The sequence below is a fragment of the Nylanderia fulva genome, unplaced genomic scaffold, assembly GCF_048542155.1.
Source record: "Nylanderia fulva isolate GAGA-0341 unplaced genomic scaffold, ASM4854215v1 Scaffold279, whole genome shotgun sequence".
NCBI classification, from domain to species: Eukaryota; Metazoa; Arthropoda; class Insecta; order Hymenoptera; family Formicidae; genus Nylanderia; species Nylanderia fulva.
Window position 1 is genome coordinate 9,568 of NW_028190346.1, and position 12,329 is coordinate 21,896.

The window sequence follows — 12,329 nt, forward strand, 5'->3', positions numbered from 1 at the left end:
AAAAAAATTTTTTATAAAAAAATTATTTTTTACCCCTTGAATTTTTTTTTTAAAATATATTTTTTTTATATAAATGGGATTAAAAATTTTTTCATTTTTTTGTAATGTGGGGGGGGCCCAAAAAAAAAGCAATTTTTTATGAGATATTTTTTTATTTTTAAAAGGGGGTAAAAAAACCCTATAAATATCTCATGAAAAATTTTCTGTTTTTTTTCCCCAAATTTTAAAAAAAAATTTGGGGGTGAAAAAAAAAACACAGATTAAATAAGTAAAAATTTAAAAAACCAGCAGCACTATTTTCAAAAAAACCCCAAAATATCTCGAAAATTTTTCCCTTTTTTTTTAAACCTTTTTTATTTTTTAAAAATTTTTTTTGATGAAAAATAAAAAACAAATTGATTTTAGTTTTAATTGATGCTTTTTTAAAAAAAAAATTTAAAAAAAATTTTCTTTTTTTTCTAAAAAAAATTTTTTAAAATTTTTTTTTTGTTACGTAATGCCAAAAAAACCAAATTAATTTTTAAAAAAAAAAATTTTTTTAAAAATTATCAGAAACACTCAAATCCCCCCAAAACCATTAATTAAAAACGGGTGTAAATTTTTTGTAGGGTTAGGGAAAAATTTTAAGGGGTTTTCCCCTTTTTTAAAGGGGGCCGGGGGCCCCAAAATTTTAAAAAAAATTGATAAAAAAAATTTTTAAAAAAAATTTATTTAATTTAAAAAGGGAAACATAAGATGTTTGTCATTGGTTTGTTTTTGGGGATAGTTGTTTGTGGTCTCATAAATGTCCCCTTAATTTTTTTTAAAGGGGAATCCTCTTTTTTTTTTTAAAATTTTTTCTTGTAAAAAATCTTGATTTTTTTCCCCAAAAAACCCTTTAAAAATAATTTTTTTTAAAAGGGACCCCCTTTTTTTTTTAAAAAAGGTTTTCATAAAAGCTTTTTTTTTGAAAAATGAAAATATCTTGTAAAATTTACATTTTGGGTAATAAACCTTTTTGGGGGGAAAAAATTTTAACCAAAAAGAATTAGTGTAAAAAAAACACATATTTTTTTTATAAAAAAAATAGCACTTCATATTGAAATTAAATTTTTTTTTAAAAAAAAATTTTCGTTTTCCTTACACGATATTTTTAAAAAAATTTTCCAAAAAAAAAATTCAAAAACTTTCAAAATTCACGTTTTTTTATGTCAAAATTTTAACTTTAAAAACGTTTATAACCAAAAAGTACTCCCTGAAAAAAAACTTTTTTAAAAAGGGGTTTTTGGGGGCTTCAAAAAGCACAAAAATTTTTATATAATAAAAAAAAGGGGATTTTCCCCCAAAAAAAAATTTTTAAATGACCTTCATTGGGGGTTACAAACGACTATCCAATGTCAAACCAATGACACCATTTATGTCCCCTCGAAATTTAAAAAAATTTTTTTTGAATCAAAATTTTTTTTTTTCCCCTAATATTTTTAAATTTGGGCTGACAAAAAACGATTTTAAAATGGAACCCCCCCCTTTTTTATTTATAGTTTTGTGATTTATTAAAGTAAACCGAATAATTTTTGTTTTTAAATTTTCGGGGGGAAAAAGTTTATATCGACATATTTCCCCCCCAAGGGGACACATATAAATAAAAAACGATTTTTTTATGAGGAAAAATTGAGGGGGGTTTTAAAATCCAAAAACATTTTTTAAAAGGGGAAAAATATTTTTTTATTTTATAGGGTTTTTAAATAAAAAATTTTTTTTATATTACTCCCAAAAAATTTAAAAAGGGGGTAAAAAAAAAACTATAAAATAAAAGTCAAAATTTTTTACTTGAAATTTTCCCCCTTTTAAAAAAAAATTTTTAAGTATTGGCTTGGACTTAAAAGACACGGAAAATTTTTTTTGGGGTTTTAAATAAATGTATTTCTTTTTTTTAAATTTTAAAAAAAATTTTTTAAGTGTTGGGGTTATTCGAACAGATCAATTTTTTAAAAATTTTTATAGTTCTTTTTAGTCATTCAAATACCCCCAAAGCTTTTTATATTTTTTCCCTTTTTAAATTAAAATTTTTTAATTTTGGGCTCAGGTCATTGATTTTTTTTCCCCCAAATTTTTTTTTTTTGGGGGGAATAAAAAAAACATGGGGGATTAAAAAAATTGTACAATTCTACAATATAAAAAGTTTGGGGTCAAAAAACTGAAAAACTTAAAATATTTATAGAATAAAAAGGGGAGTACATAAATTTTTCCAAAAATTTTCCGTGTCGTCAGCCCCCAAAGGGCCCAAAATTTTTAAATTTTTTTTTCTTTTGGAAAAACCCAAATAAAAAATTTGATTTTTTAAATTTTTTCTATGTTTTTATGACCTTAAAAATCTTATTTATAAAAAAACTTTTATTTAAAAAGCCTATAAAAAAAAAAAACCCGGGATTCCATTTTAAAAAAAAAAAAATTGATTTTTTTAATGACCTAAAATTTTTTTTCTCATAAAATTTTTTCGTTTATTCTATATGATGTCCTTTTTGTACAAAAAATGTCGATTTAAACGGGGGGTTTTTTTATGTCTTCAAATTTAAAAAAAATTTTAAATTTTTTTTATATATAAATTTTTAAAAATAAAAAATATATATTATATACAGGGGGGGGCCAAAATTTTAAACTTCGCCCTAAAATTTTCTAAAAAATTAAAAAATTTAAAAAACAAAAATGTTCAGAAAAAATTTGGGGGGGGGTTTTAAGGGGGGAAAAAATGAGATGGTGTCATTAAAATTTTAACCCCTTTTTAAAACCCTTTGAAGTTACTGACGGCCCAAAATTCAATTTTTTTAAAAGGAACACTATTTTTTTTTTTTGCATCTTTTAGGGGCCTTTTTCAAGATTTTCCAAAACACAAAAAAAAAATTTTTTTTTTATTAGTATTTTCGAGTTATTAGGCGAAAATTTTTATTTTTTTACATAAATACAAAATACCCCTTTGGGAAAAAAATTCATTTTTTTGTTTTATCATACCAAAATTTTTTTCACAGAAAAAATGAGAAAAAAACAGTTGGTAAAAAAAAAACCCAATTCCTTTAAAAAAAAAAAATAAAATTTTTCAATAGGCCCCGTTAGAAAAATTTTTCTTTAAGAAAACTATGTTTTTCTTTACCCCAAAATTTTTTTGTCCCCCTTTTTCGTGGCAAAAGTTTAAAGGGTTTTTTAATCAAAAAAAGAATTTTTCCCCCAAAATTTTGTATTTTATGTCAAAATAGGGGAAATTTTTCAGCCTTTTAACTCAAAAAAAACTTAATTAAAAAATATTTTATTGTAGTGTTTTTTTTAAAGATTTTTAAGCCGCTTAAAAGTATGCAAGAAAAAATATTTTTTCCCCTTTAAAAAAATTTAAAATTGACCGTCACGAAAAACCCTTAAAAAGGGAAAATTAAAAGGGCCCAAAAATGACCCATCTCATTCCCCCCTTGAAACCATGCAACTTTTATGGGGAAATTTTTTTTTTAAAAATTTTTAATTTTGAGAATTTTTTTGAAAAAATTTAAAAGGGGTTACTCTGTATAAAATATATATATTTATTATATTTTTTTAAAAGTATGTTTTTTTGGGGGTAATTTTATAAGAAATTCACATAGCCTTTAAAAGGGGAATTTTTATTTTTATTTTTAAATTTTTATTTTTAAAAAATTTTTTTTTTTTTAAAAGCAAAAAATTTTTCCCAAATTTTTTTTTTCTGAAAGATAAAGGGAAACCTTTGTTTATTTTTTCATGTATTTTTGATAATTTTAAAATTTTTGTTTTTTTTTTGTAGTTATGCCGAGGGGGCTTTCGTGTGCGGTTTAAAAAAATCCAAGGGGGATCTATTCGTGTGCTGGTTGTTTTAAAAAATAATTCCAAAAGGGGGTTTTTTTTGGGGGGCTGGTTGTTTTTTAAAAACCCCCAAATTTTTTAAAAGGGGATTATTCGTGTGTTGGGTTTTTTTTTAAAAATTTCATTCCAAAGGCGATCTATTTTTTTGCTTGGGGGGTTTTTTTTAAAAAAAAAAATTTTCCCCCGGCGATCCCATTCGTTTTGGGGGGGGGTTTTTTTTAAAAAAAAATTCCAAGGCGATTTTCGTGTTCTGGTTTTTTTTAAAAAAAAAAATTTCCCAGGGGGTCTATTCGTTTGCTTTTTAAAATTTAAAAAAATTTACCAATTACAATTACAAAATTTTTTTTTAGTGTGGGGTTTTTTTGGCGCTACAATATAGTATTATATTGTTAGGCCCTTTTTTTTTTTTTTAAAAAAACCTAATTTTATAATTAATAAATATTTTTAATTGTAAATTAAAATAAATATTTTTTTTTTAAAAATTTTGTTTTCAAAAATATTTATTAAAATTTTTTTATAATTTTTTTTAATAATATTTAAAAAAATCCCCTTTTTAAAAAATGTTTTCTTGGGAGGGAAAAGTTACTTTTTCATTTAGAAGACCAAAACCCCAAAAAGAAAAAACCCTTTTTCGGGGGTGTGTCAAATTTGGGGGGTGATCCCGGTATGTAAAAAGTCGAAAAAAGTGTTCGAAAATTTTCCCCAAAAAATTTGACTCGAGAAGCCTTTAAGATTTGTATGGAAACCGTCGACCTTTTTAAAAAAACGGGTTAATTATTTCCCGATACGGGGGATTCAAATATCAAAAATGCAATGTCTCGAGTCAAAAAACATGCATGGGGATTTTCGAACGAATTTTTGGGGTTTTTTTGACGAAAAAAGAAAATTTAAAATTTCCCGGGGAAAAAATTGAGGATACTGCAATTTTCCCCTTTTTTTTTTTAAAAAATCGGGGAATTATTTCCCAAACAGGGGTTTAAATAAAAAAAAATCCCCGTGTTTTTGAGTAAAAAATTTCATTTTTTGTCAAACCCAAAATTTCGTTTTTTTGACGAAAAACAAAAAATTAAATTTTTACTCCAAAAACCCCCTTGAGATACTACAAAACCGTCGAATGGGGGAAAAAAATTTTTCCCATACGGGGGGTTAAAAAAACCAAAACATGCTGTATCAAATCAAAAACAGCTTGTACCCCGTAAAAAAAAAAGTTAAATTTTGGGATAGAAAATTTTCCCAAAGCAGTAATTTGAGGGGTTCCAATGACCCCAAAGCATGCATTATGATAAACCCAAAATTTTTTTTTTAAAATGGGTTTTAAAAAACTTTTTCCGATACAAGGGGTTCTAATATTCAAAAAAGGGGGATTCTAGAGTCAAAAACAATATAGCAATTAAAAAAAGGTGTCAAAGATGAAAAAAATTAAAAGTTAAGAAAAAATTAAAAAGAGCTTCTATTGATAAGAATACAAAAAATTTCCCCCTCACCCCTCGCTTAGGCCTTTTTTTTTTAAAATGGACTGACTGCACAAAATTTTTTTTACAAAAAAAAAAAGCACGGGGCTACTCGTAAAATTAAAAAATTTTTTACTTAAAAATCTGAAAAATGGGGGGTTTAAAACCCGCTGTTTTTTTCCCAAAGTAAATGTGCAAAAAAAAAAGCCTCTTTGGGGCAAAACCCCAAAAAACCCGGGAAAAAAGGGGTTAAAAACGGCTGCTGTAGCGGGGAAAACTTACTGTGGGAACGGGTTTTTCCCCCCCCCGGAAAACCCCGTTTTCGTCATGAATTTTCCTTTTATTCCGACCCAAAATTTAAAAACAGATAAAGACAAATTAGTCGACGATTTGTAAACCCCTCTATGAAAATAAAAAAAAGGCGGTTGAAATTTAAAAAAAAAACCTTTTTATAAAAAAGAAGTTAAAACCCGGTTTTTTCCCCTATATAACGTTTTGGGGGGAAAATTTAAAAGAAAAATCGGATGGAAAACCCCTTACACTCTCCTCCCCCGGGATTGGAGCCAAAATTTTGGTTTTTGCACGAGAAAGGTTTTTCTACGTGGGGGGTTAAAAAAAAATTTTTGGGATAATATGCGAAAAAGGCAAGCGAAGAAGAAAAGATCCAAAAAATCACAATTTTTTAAAAAAATTTTTCCCCCACGCAACGTAACTCCACAAAATGGGGGGACGATCCCCTTGCGGGGGGTTTTAAAAAGAAACCCCCAAAAACATGGTCTAATTTTTTAAAAAAAGCTTTTTTTTCCTGACGGTGACAGAAAACGTATTAAACCTTTAAAAAAATTTTAACCAAAATTTTTAAAAAAAAAATCCATACGGAAACATATAAAAAACATTTTTTCCAAAAAAGAATCACAACATCTTACAAAAATTTTTTTAAAAAAATTAAACTGTACAGAAAAACTGGGGCCCAAAAAAATTCAGCCCCGGGCCCGGGTTTCCCCCAAATTTCAAAAGGGGAATAAAAAAAAAATTTTTAAAAAAAAAAGGGAAAAAACTGAGGCACCGCTCTACGAAACAAGAAGGGGAACCCCAACATCGTCAGCTATAAAATTCCAAAAAAAAATTTTAAAAAATTCCTAGGCATGTTTTTTTGGCGTTTTAAAAAAAAAAGCAAAAAACCCGGGGGAAAAAAATTTGGGGGAGGGGGAAGAAAATTATTAGATTCTTTAAAATCATTTTTGGGCTCTATTTAGAAATTAAAAGCTGTCGAGTATAAAAATGGTTACCTGACGCTTTTTTTAAAAAATTTACAAAAAACATTACAGTTTCTTTTAAAATTTGTCGATCTGCGCACAAAATTGGCGGGGGAAAAATTTTTTTTAATAAAAAAGGTGGTTACAATGCTAGAGTTGCGGGGGGAGTTTTTGGCAAATTTTTAAAAGCAAAATTTTTTTTTGAAGTACCTAAAAGCTGAATAAGACTGTTCCGCCTATTGTTCCCAGGGGTTGGAGAAGGGCCCAAGAGAAAATTTTTAAAAAAAAAAGAGTAAACACAAATAGAAGGGGAAAAACCAAAAAATTCAAACAAAATCGGGAACAACTCTTTTATTTTCCCCCACTCTCCAAAAAAAAAATCTAAAACCCCCCCCTTTAATCGAGCAAATTTTGACAAAATCATTTTAAAAAAAAATTTTTCCAAAATTTTTAAAAAATTGGGGGGAAAAAATTTTTCGCGAAAAACTACAAAACAAAAAAAAAACACCACAATGGCTTTCAATTGAGACTAAAAGGGGTTAAAGGGGGTTAAATTTTTTTTTCCCTATGTTGTAAAAGAATGAAAAAGCTTTCGCATTGCCTGTGAAAAAATTTTATAAACCCCTTTTTCTATTGAAACCGAGGCAAAAAAAAAATGGTTTTTGAAAAAAAACCCAAATTTCGGAAAAGATTAGCCGAAATACTAAAAAAAAAAATTTTAAAACCCTTTTGGGGTTTTCCCTTTAATTTAAAAATCCATTTGGGTGCTTTTCCAGAAAAAACTTTAGATAAAAAGGGGGGGTAAAAAATAAAATTCCGCAAATCAGCTAAAAACTTAACAGCTAAAAACTATAAAGATTACTCCACTAAAGAACATCTTTTTATAAGAAAAATTCAGAACAAATGAAAAAAATCATAAAAATTTCTTCAAATTTCCCAAAAGGGCCCGTTTAAAAATAACGGGGGGAAAAAAATTTTGGGGGTTTTTTTTCTATGTGGACTCAAAAAGCTTAAAAATAAACTTTTTAAAAAAGGGAAAAAGATTTTTGGAGTAAAAAAAAGAAAACCCCTTTTAAAACCCAATTTCTATTATAATTGCATGCCCCCCCCAAAAATTTTGGGGGTAGTCGGATAATACCCCAAGCCTTTAAAAATCCAGATTATTAATAAAAGCCAAAAAAAAAAAAAAAATTAAAAAATTTCGACAATTTTAAACAGAAAACAAAAAAATTACAAAAAAAGTAAAATTTTTCAAATAAAAGTTTATCTATGAAAGAAAATGTCATTTTCCCTTTTTTCTTTTTTTAAGTGCGGAACCCCGGGTAAAAGATTGCGCAATTTTTTAAAAATTTACCCCCCAAAATAAAAAAATAACTAAAAAAGATATGGCACAAAAAAAATTTTTTTCGATAATCGTCCATATCTGATTTTTAAATAGAAAAAAAGTATTACCTGTGGAAGCCCCAAAAAAAGACGATTTTTGGACAAATTCTTGCGCGCGTAAAAAATACTTTTTCCCCTTTTTTTAAAAAATTTTTTGGGGGTTTTATTTAGAGTATTCTCTTTTAAAATTTAACAAGTCGTAGCAACAAAGCTTAAAAATTTAAAAATTTGGGGGGAAAATTTTCAGAAAACATTGGGGATGTTTTTTTTTTTTACGGCACCAAGCTTCGAGTTGACATCCCCCCCTTTTACATAAAAAAATTTGGGGCCTAAAAAAAAAATTACATTAAAACGTCTTTTTTCCCAAAAAAATGCAAAAATATTAAAAATTTTAAAAGGTTAAAAAAAACCCGATGGCCCATGTTGTGGAATTTCTGCTGCAGCTTTCGCTAAAAAATTAAAAATTTTTTTGGAGAAAACCTTTTAATATGACATATTCAAAACGTATTTTTAATATGAGGCAACTTTTTCCCCTTTTCATTATCGAAGAAATAAACTGTCCCCTTTTTTCCAAAAAATTTTAAAAAAGAATTTTTTGGAAAAAATTTTTCCCCAAAAAAAATTTTAACAAAAAATTTTTTGTTTTTTAAAAATCTAACGAATATCAAAAAGGGGGTTTTCATTTTTTTTTTATTATCGAATTATTTTCGATTTGCAAAAAATACTAAAGGAATTTTCTATAAATATCAGCATTTGGGGCTCTTCCCCCCTGTAAAATGAAAAAAAAAATTTTTTTTTCTCGATTTACCCCCTTTCCTTTGGGGCCCTGGTAAAAAAAATTTTAAAAAAAAGGGGTAAATAAGAGACAAAAAAAAATTTAAATTTTGAAGTACTTTTATTTCATGTTTTTTTAGTTTCTAAAAAAATTGTACAGACACTTGTTTTTTTTATCATATAAAAATAAATTAGAAAAACATTTTACATATTATGTATGCCCCAAAATAACAAAAAATTGTTTTCCCAAAAAAAGAAAAAAAAAACCCCCAAAAATTTAAAATTTATTTCTTATCATCGACATTATAAAAAAAATATTTTTGGGGATAAGATGGGGTTTAAAAAATGTTATATAAATTTTTTTTTATAAAATTTCAATTAATAAAATGGGCCCCCCCCTTTTTAAAAAATATACCCCATATATATATATATATTATAGGAAAAATTTTTTAAATGGATTTCCCCCTTTTATATAACTTTAATTTTATAAAAAATTTATTATACACATAGTTATTATATTATAAAATTTTTATTTATATATTATATATATATAAAATATAAAAAAAAATTTAAAAAAAAAAATTTTAAAATATATATATAAAAATATATTATATTTACAAGAGCCCGGAAAATGTCTCCGGCCATGTTCAAACCCCTAAAAGACCTTAAAGACCCTAAAAAATTTAGGAGAGGGGGGTGTGTCCCCCCGGGCCCTTTTTTAAACCCAAAAAAACCTTAAAAACACTTTCCCTTATCCTGCCCCATCAAAGTCCTTTTTTGGGGGTAAATACTAAATATAAAAAAATTTTTAAAAATTTTTCGTAATATACCCCAAAGGCGGCATCGCCCAGTAATTTGAGCCAAGAAAAAAAAAAAGGGGGCAAGCCTTCTGGAGAACAAGCGGGGCAAAAAAATGGGCGTTTTTCATGAAAAATGAAATAACGTCTTCTTCTTTCTTCTTCTTCTTTTTTTTCTTTCTTCTTCTTCTTTTTCTTCTTCTTCTTCTTCTCTGTCCGCCCATAAATCTCTTCTCCCCCCTTTTAAAAAACACCTCCCCCCAAAAACCCCCCCCACTCCCCTTTTCCCCCCCCATTCGCCCCCACCCCCCCCCCACCACCACCAAAACCCCCCCCCTTTCGCCTCTTTCACACCCCCTTTCGTCCCCTCTCAAACCCCCCTTTTGTCCCTCTCACCCTCTTTTTCCCCCCCTTTTCGCGCCCCCTCTCACCCTCTTTCTCCCCCTTTTACTCTCTTTCATTCCCCACCTTCTTTCACCCCCCCTTTTTCCCCCTCAAACCCCCCCTTTTTTTTCCCCTTTCCCCCCTCTTTCATTCCCCCCTCACCCTTATTTTTCACCCCCTTTTATTCCCCCTCTCACCCCCCCCCCCCCTTTGTTCCCCTTTTTACCCCTCTTTTTTGTCCCCCTCTCAAAACCCCCCTTTTGGTCCCCCCCCACTAATATATACAGAAAATAAAAAAACAATATATACAGAAAGTGTCGGTTCGATTTTCCCGGCCGTTTTCTGGGGAAATTTCCCTTTTTTAAAAACGTTATCACTTCGATAATCGGGGGGAAAAAATTTTTGGCAGTAAGAGCGATTGTAAAAAAACTTCCCGCAAGGGGTCGGAAAGGTTTTAAAAAAATTTTAATCCCCCCCCCCCCCCAAAAAGCCCCCAAGGGGAAAAAAGGGGCATACAATTTATTAGAGAAAAACAGAGTTTTTTTTTAAAAAAATATTTAAAAAAAACCCCCACAAATTTGGAAAAATTCAATACAGACTTTGAAAAAATAGATTGAATAAAAACCCTTGGGAAAAAAAACTTGGAATTTTGCAATGCGTTTATTAAATAACCCCCGAATGGGGGGGTTTGAAAAAGCGGGCACTATTAGGGAATCCCTTTTACGGTACGGATAAAATACCATGGTCAAATGGAAAAAAAATTTTTAAAGAGGTGAGAAATAGAAAAAAAAAAACATTTAAAAAAAAATTTTGGGGGTTGAGAAAAACTCCCAATTTTACTGTTCTCCTCACCCATAATTTAAAATATCCCCAAAAAACCCCGGGAAAAATTTAAAACTTACATTTGTACGTTTTGCCAATTCTTGGAAATTACGAAACAGATGCCCCAAAAATGACAAAATAAAGTTTTTTCAAATGGCATCGGGTTTTTTTTTAAAAAAAAAAAAAAAAGGGGGTTTTTTAATTAACCATTTTCGTTTTAAATTTTTAAAAACTGACCCCCAAAAAAAATTCTCCCCGTTTCTTCTTTTTTGTTCAAACCATGGAGATTTTTTAGTGAACACAAAGGTACTTCGAACTTCCCGGGGAGGGGCCTTTAAAAAATTTTCGAGTCTTTTTTAAAAAAAAGGGGTTTGAAAAAAACCCCGGCTCGAAAAATCCCAAACTTCGAGAACGTTGCAATTAACGAGAAGCGCAAAAATTTGACTGAAAACCAACGGAGACAAATCCGATACGAAAAGGGGGTTGAAATCGATAGAACGGGACGCCCCTTTGAAAGAGGGGGAAATTTTTAAAAATTTGACGACCCGATTGATTTTCGAAAATGATGTCGCAATTAAAAAAAGACCAAAAAAGAGCCCTTTAAAGGGATTCCCCAAAGTTTTTCCCAAGAAAAAAGAACAGATTTTTTTGGCCCCTGAAATTTAAGTGGCAGGGGGGAAAAGGGAAAATTTTTCCCAAAATTGAAACGTTTAAAACCCTTGGATAAAATAAAGGGGGAAAAAACACTGCCATATCTGTTCCCACGGGTATGCGTTAAATATCGATGGCTTGACAACCAAAAAATTTTTTTTAACCCCCCCGGGGTTAGCCCATGACTCTCCCAAAAATTACGAAATTTTCGACAGGGTCTTAAAACTTTGAGAAAAATTTAAAAAATGTCAATTTTTTAATAAAGGGAAAATTTTACTTTTCAATGCAAGAGGGTTTGGAACGACTGATTCAGTTTGGCCCAAGCCTATGTTTTTGTCACGGAAAAAATTTGGGAAAGGGCCCAAAATTTGAAAATTTTCCCAATCCAGCATCAGTTAAGCAATTTCGCCCCCCATTTAGAATTTTAAAATCGCTGGTTTCTATTTTCAAATCTGAACTCCCAAAAAATCAACCCCCCCCGGGGAAAAAAAAGGTTTAAAATTACATCATCGAGGGGTTTATCCCAAATATCATTGATATATCGAATTAGATTGGGGGGAAAACCGAAAGAAAAGTTAAAAAAAAGGGCCTTTGAAATAACGACTGTTTTTTTTACGCAATTAATTTTAAAAATTGCTTTCATTGCAAACTAAAAGGCAACAATACAAAAAAAAAAGCTAGAATGCATTGACTGAGCATCTGCGCGAAAGGGTGAACGTAATATTGCAAAAAAAGGGGGTTTTTAAAAAATCTGTCGGAAAACCTTCGAAAACCCAAACCAAAAATTTTTTCGGAATTTTTTCCCCTGCTCAAATTCGCCCTTTTCCCCGACACAATGATGTTTTAAAAAACTAATTTTAAAAGCAAAAAACATGTTGCTCATAAAAAATGAAATTAAAAATGTAACTAAAAAAAAAAGCAGTATTTTTTTAAAATTTCCCTTACTTTCACTTTAAAAAAGGGAAAAATGG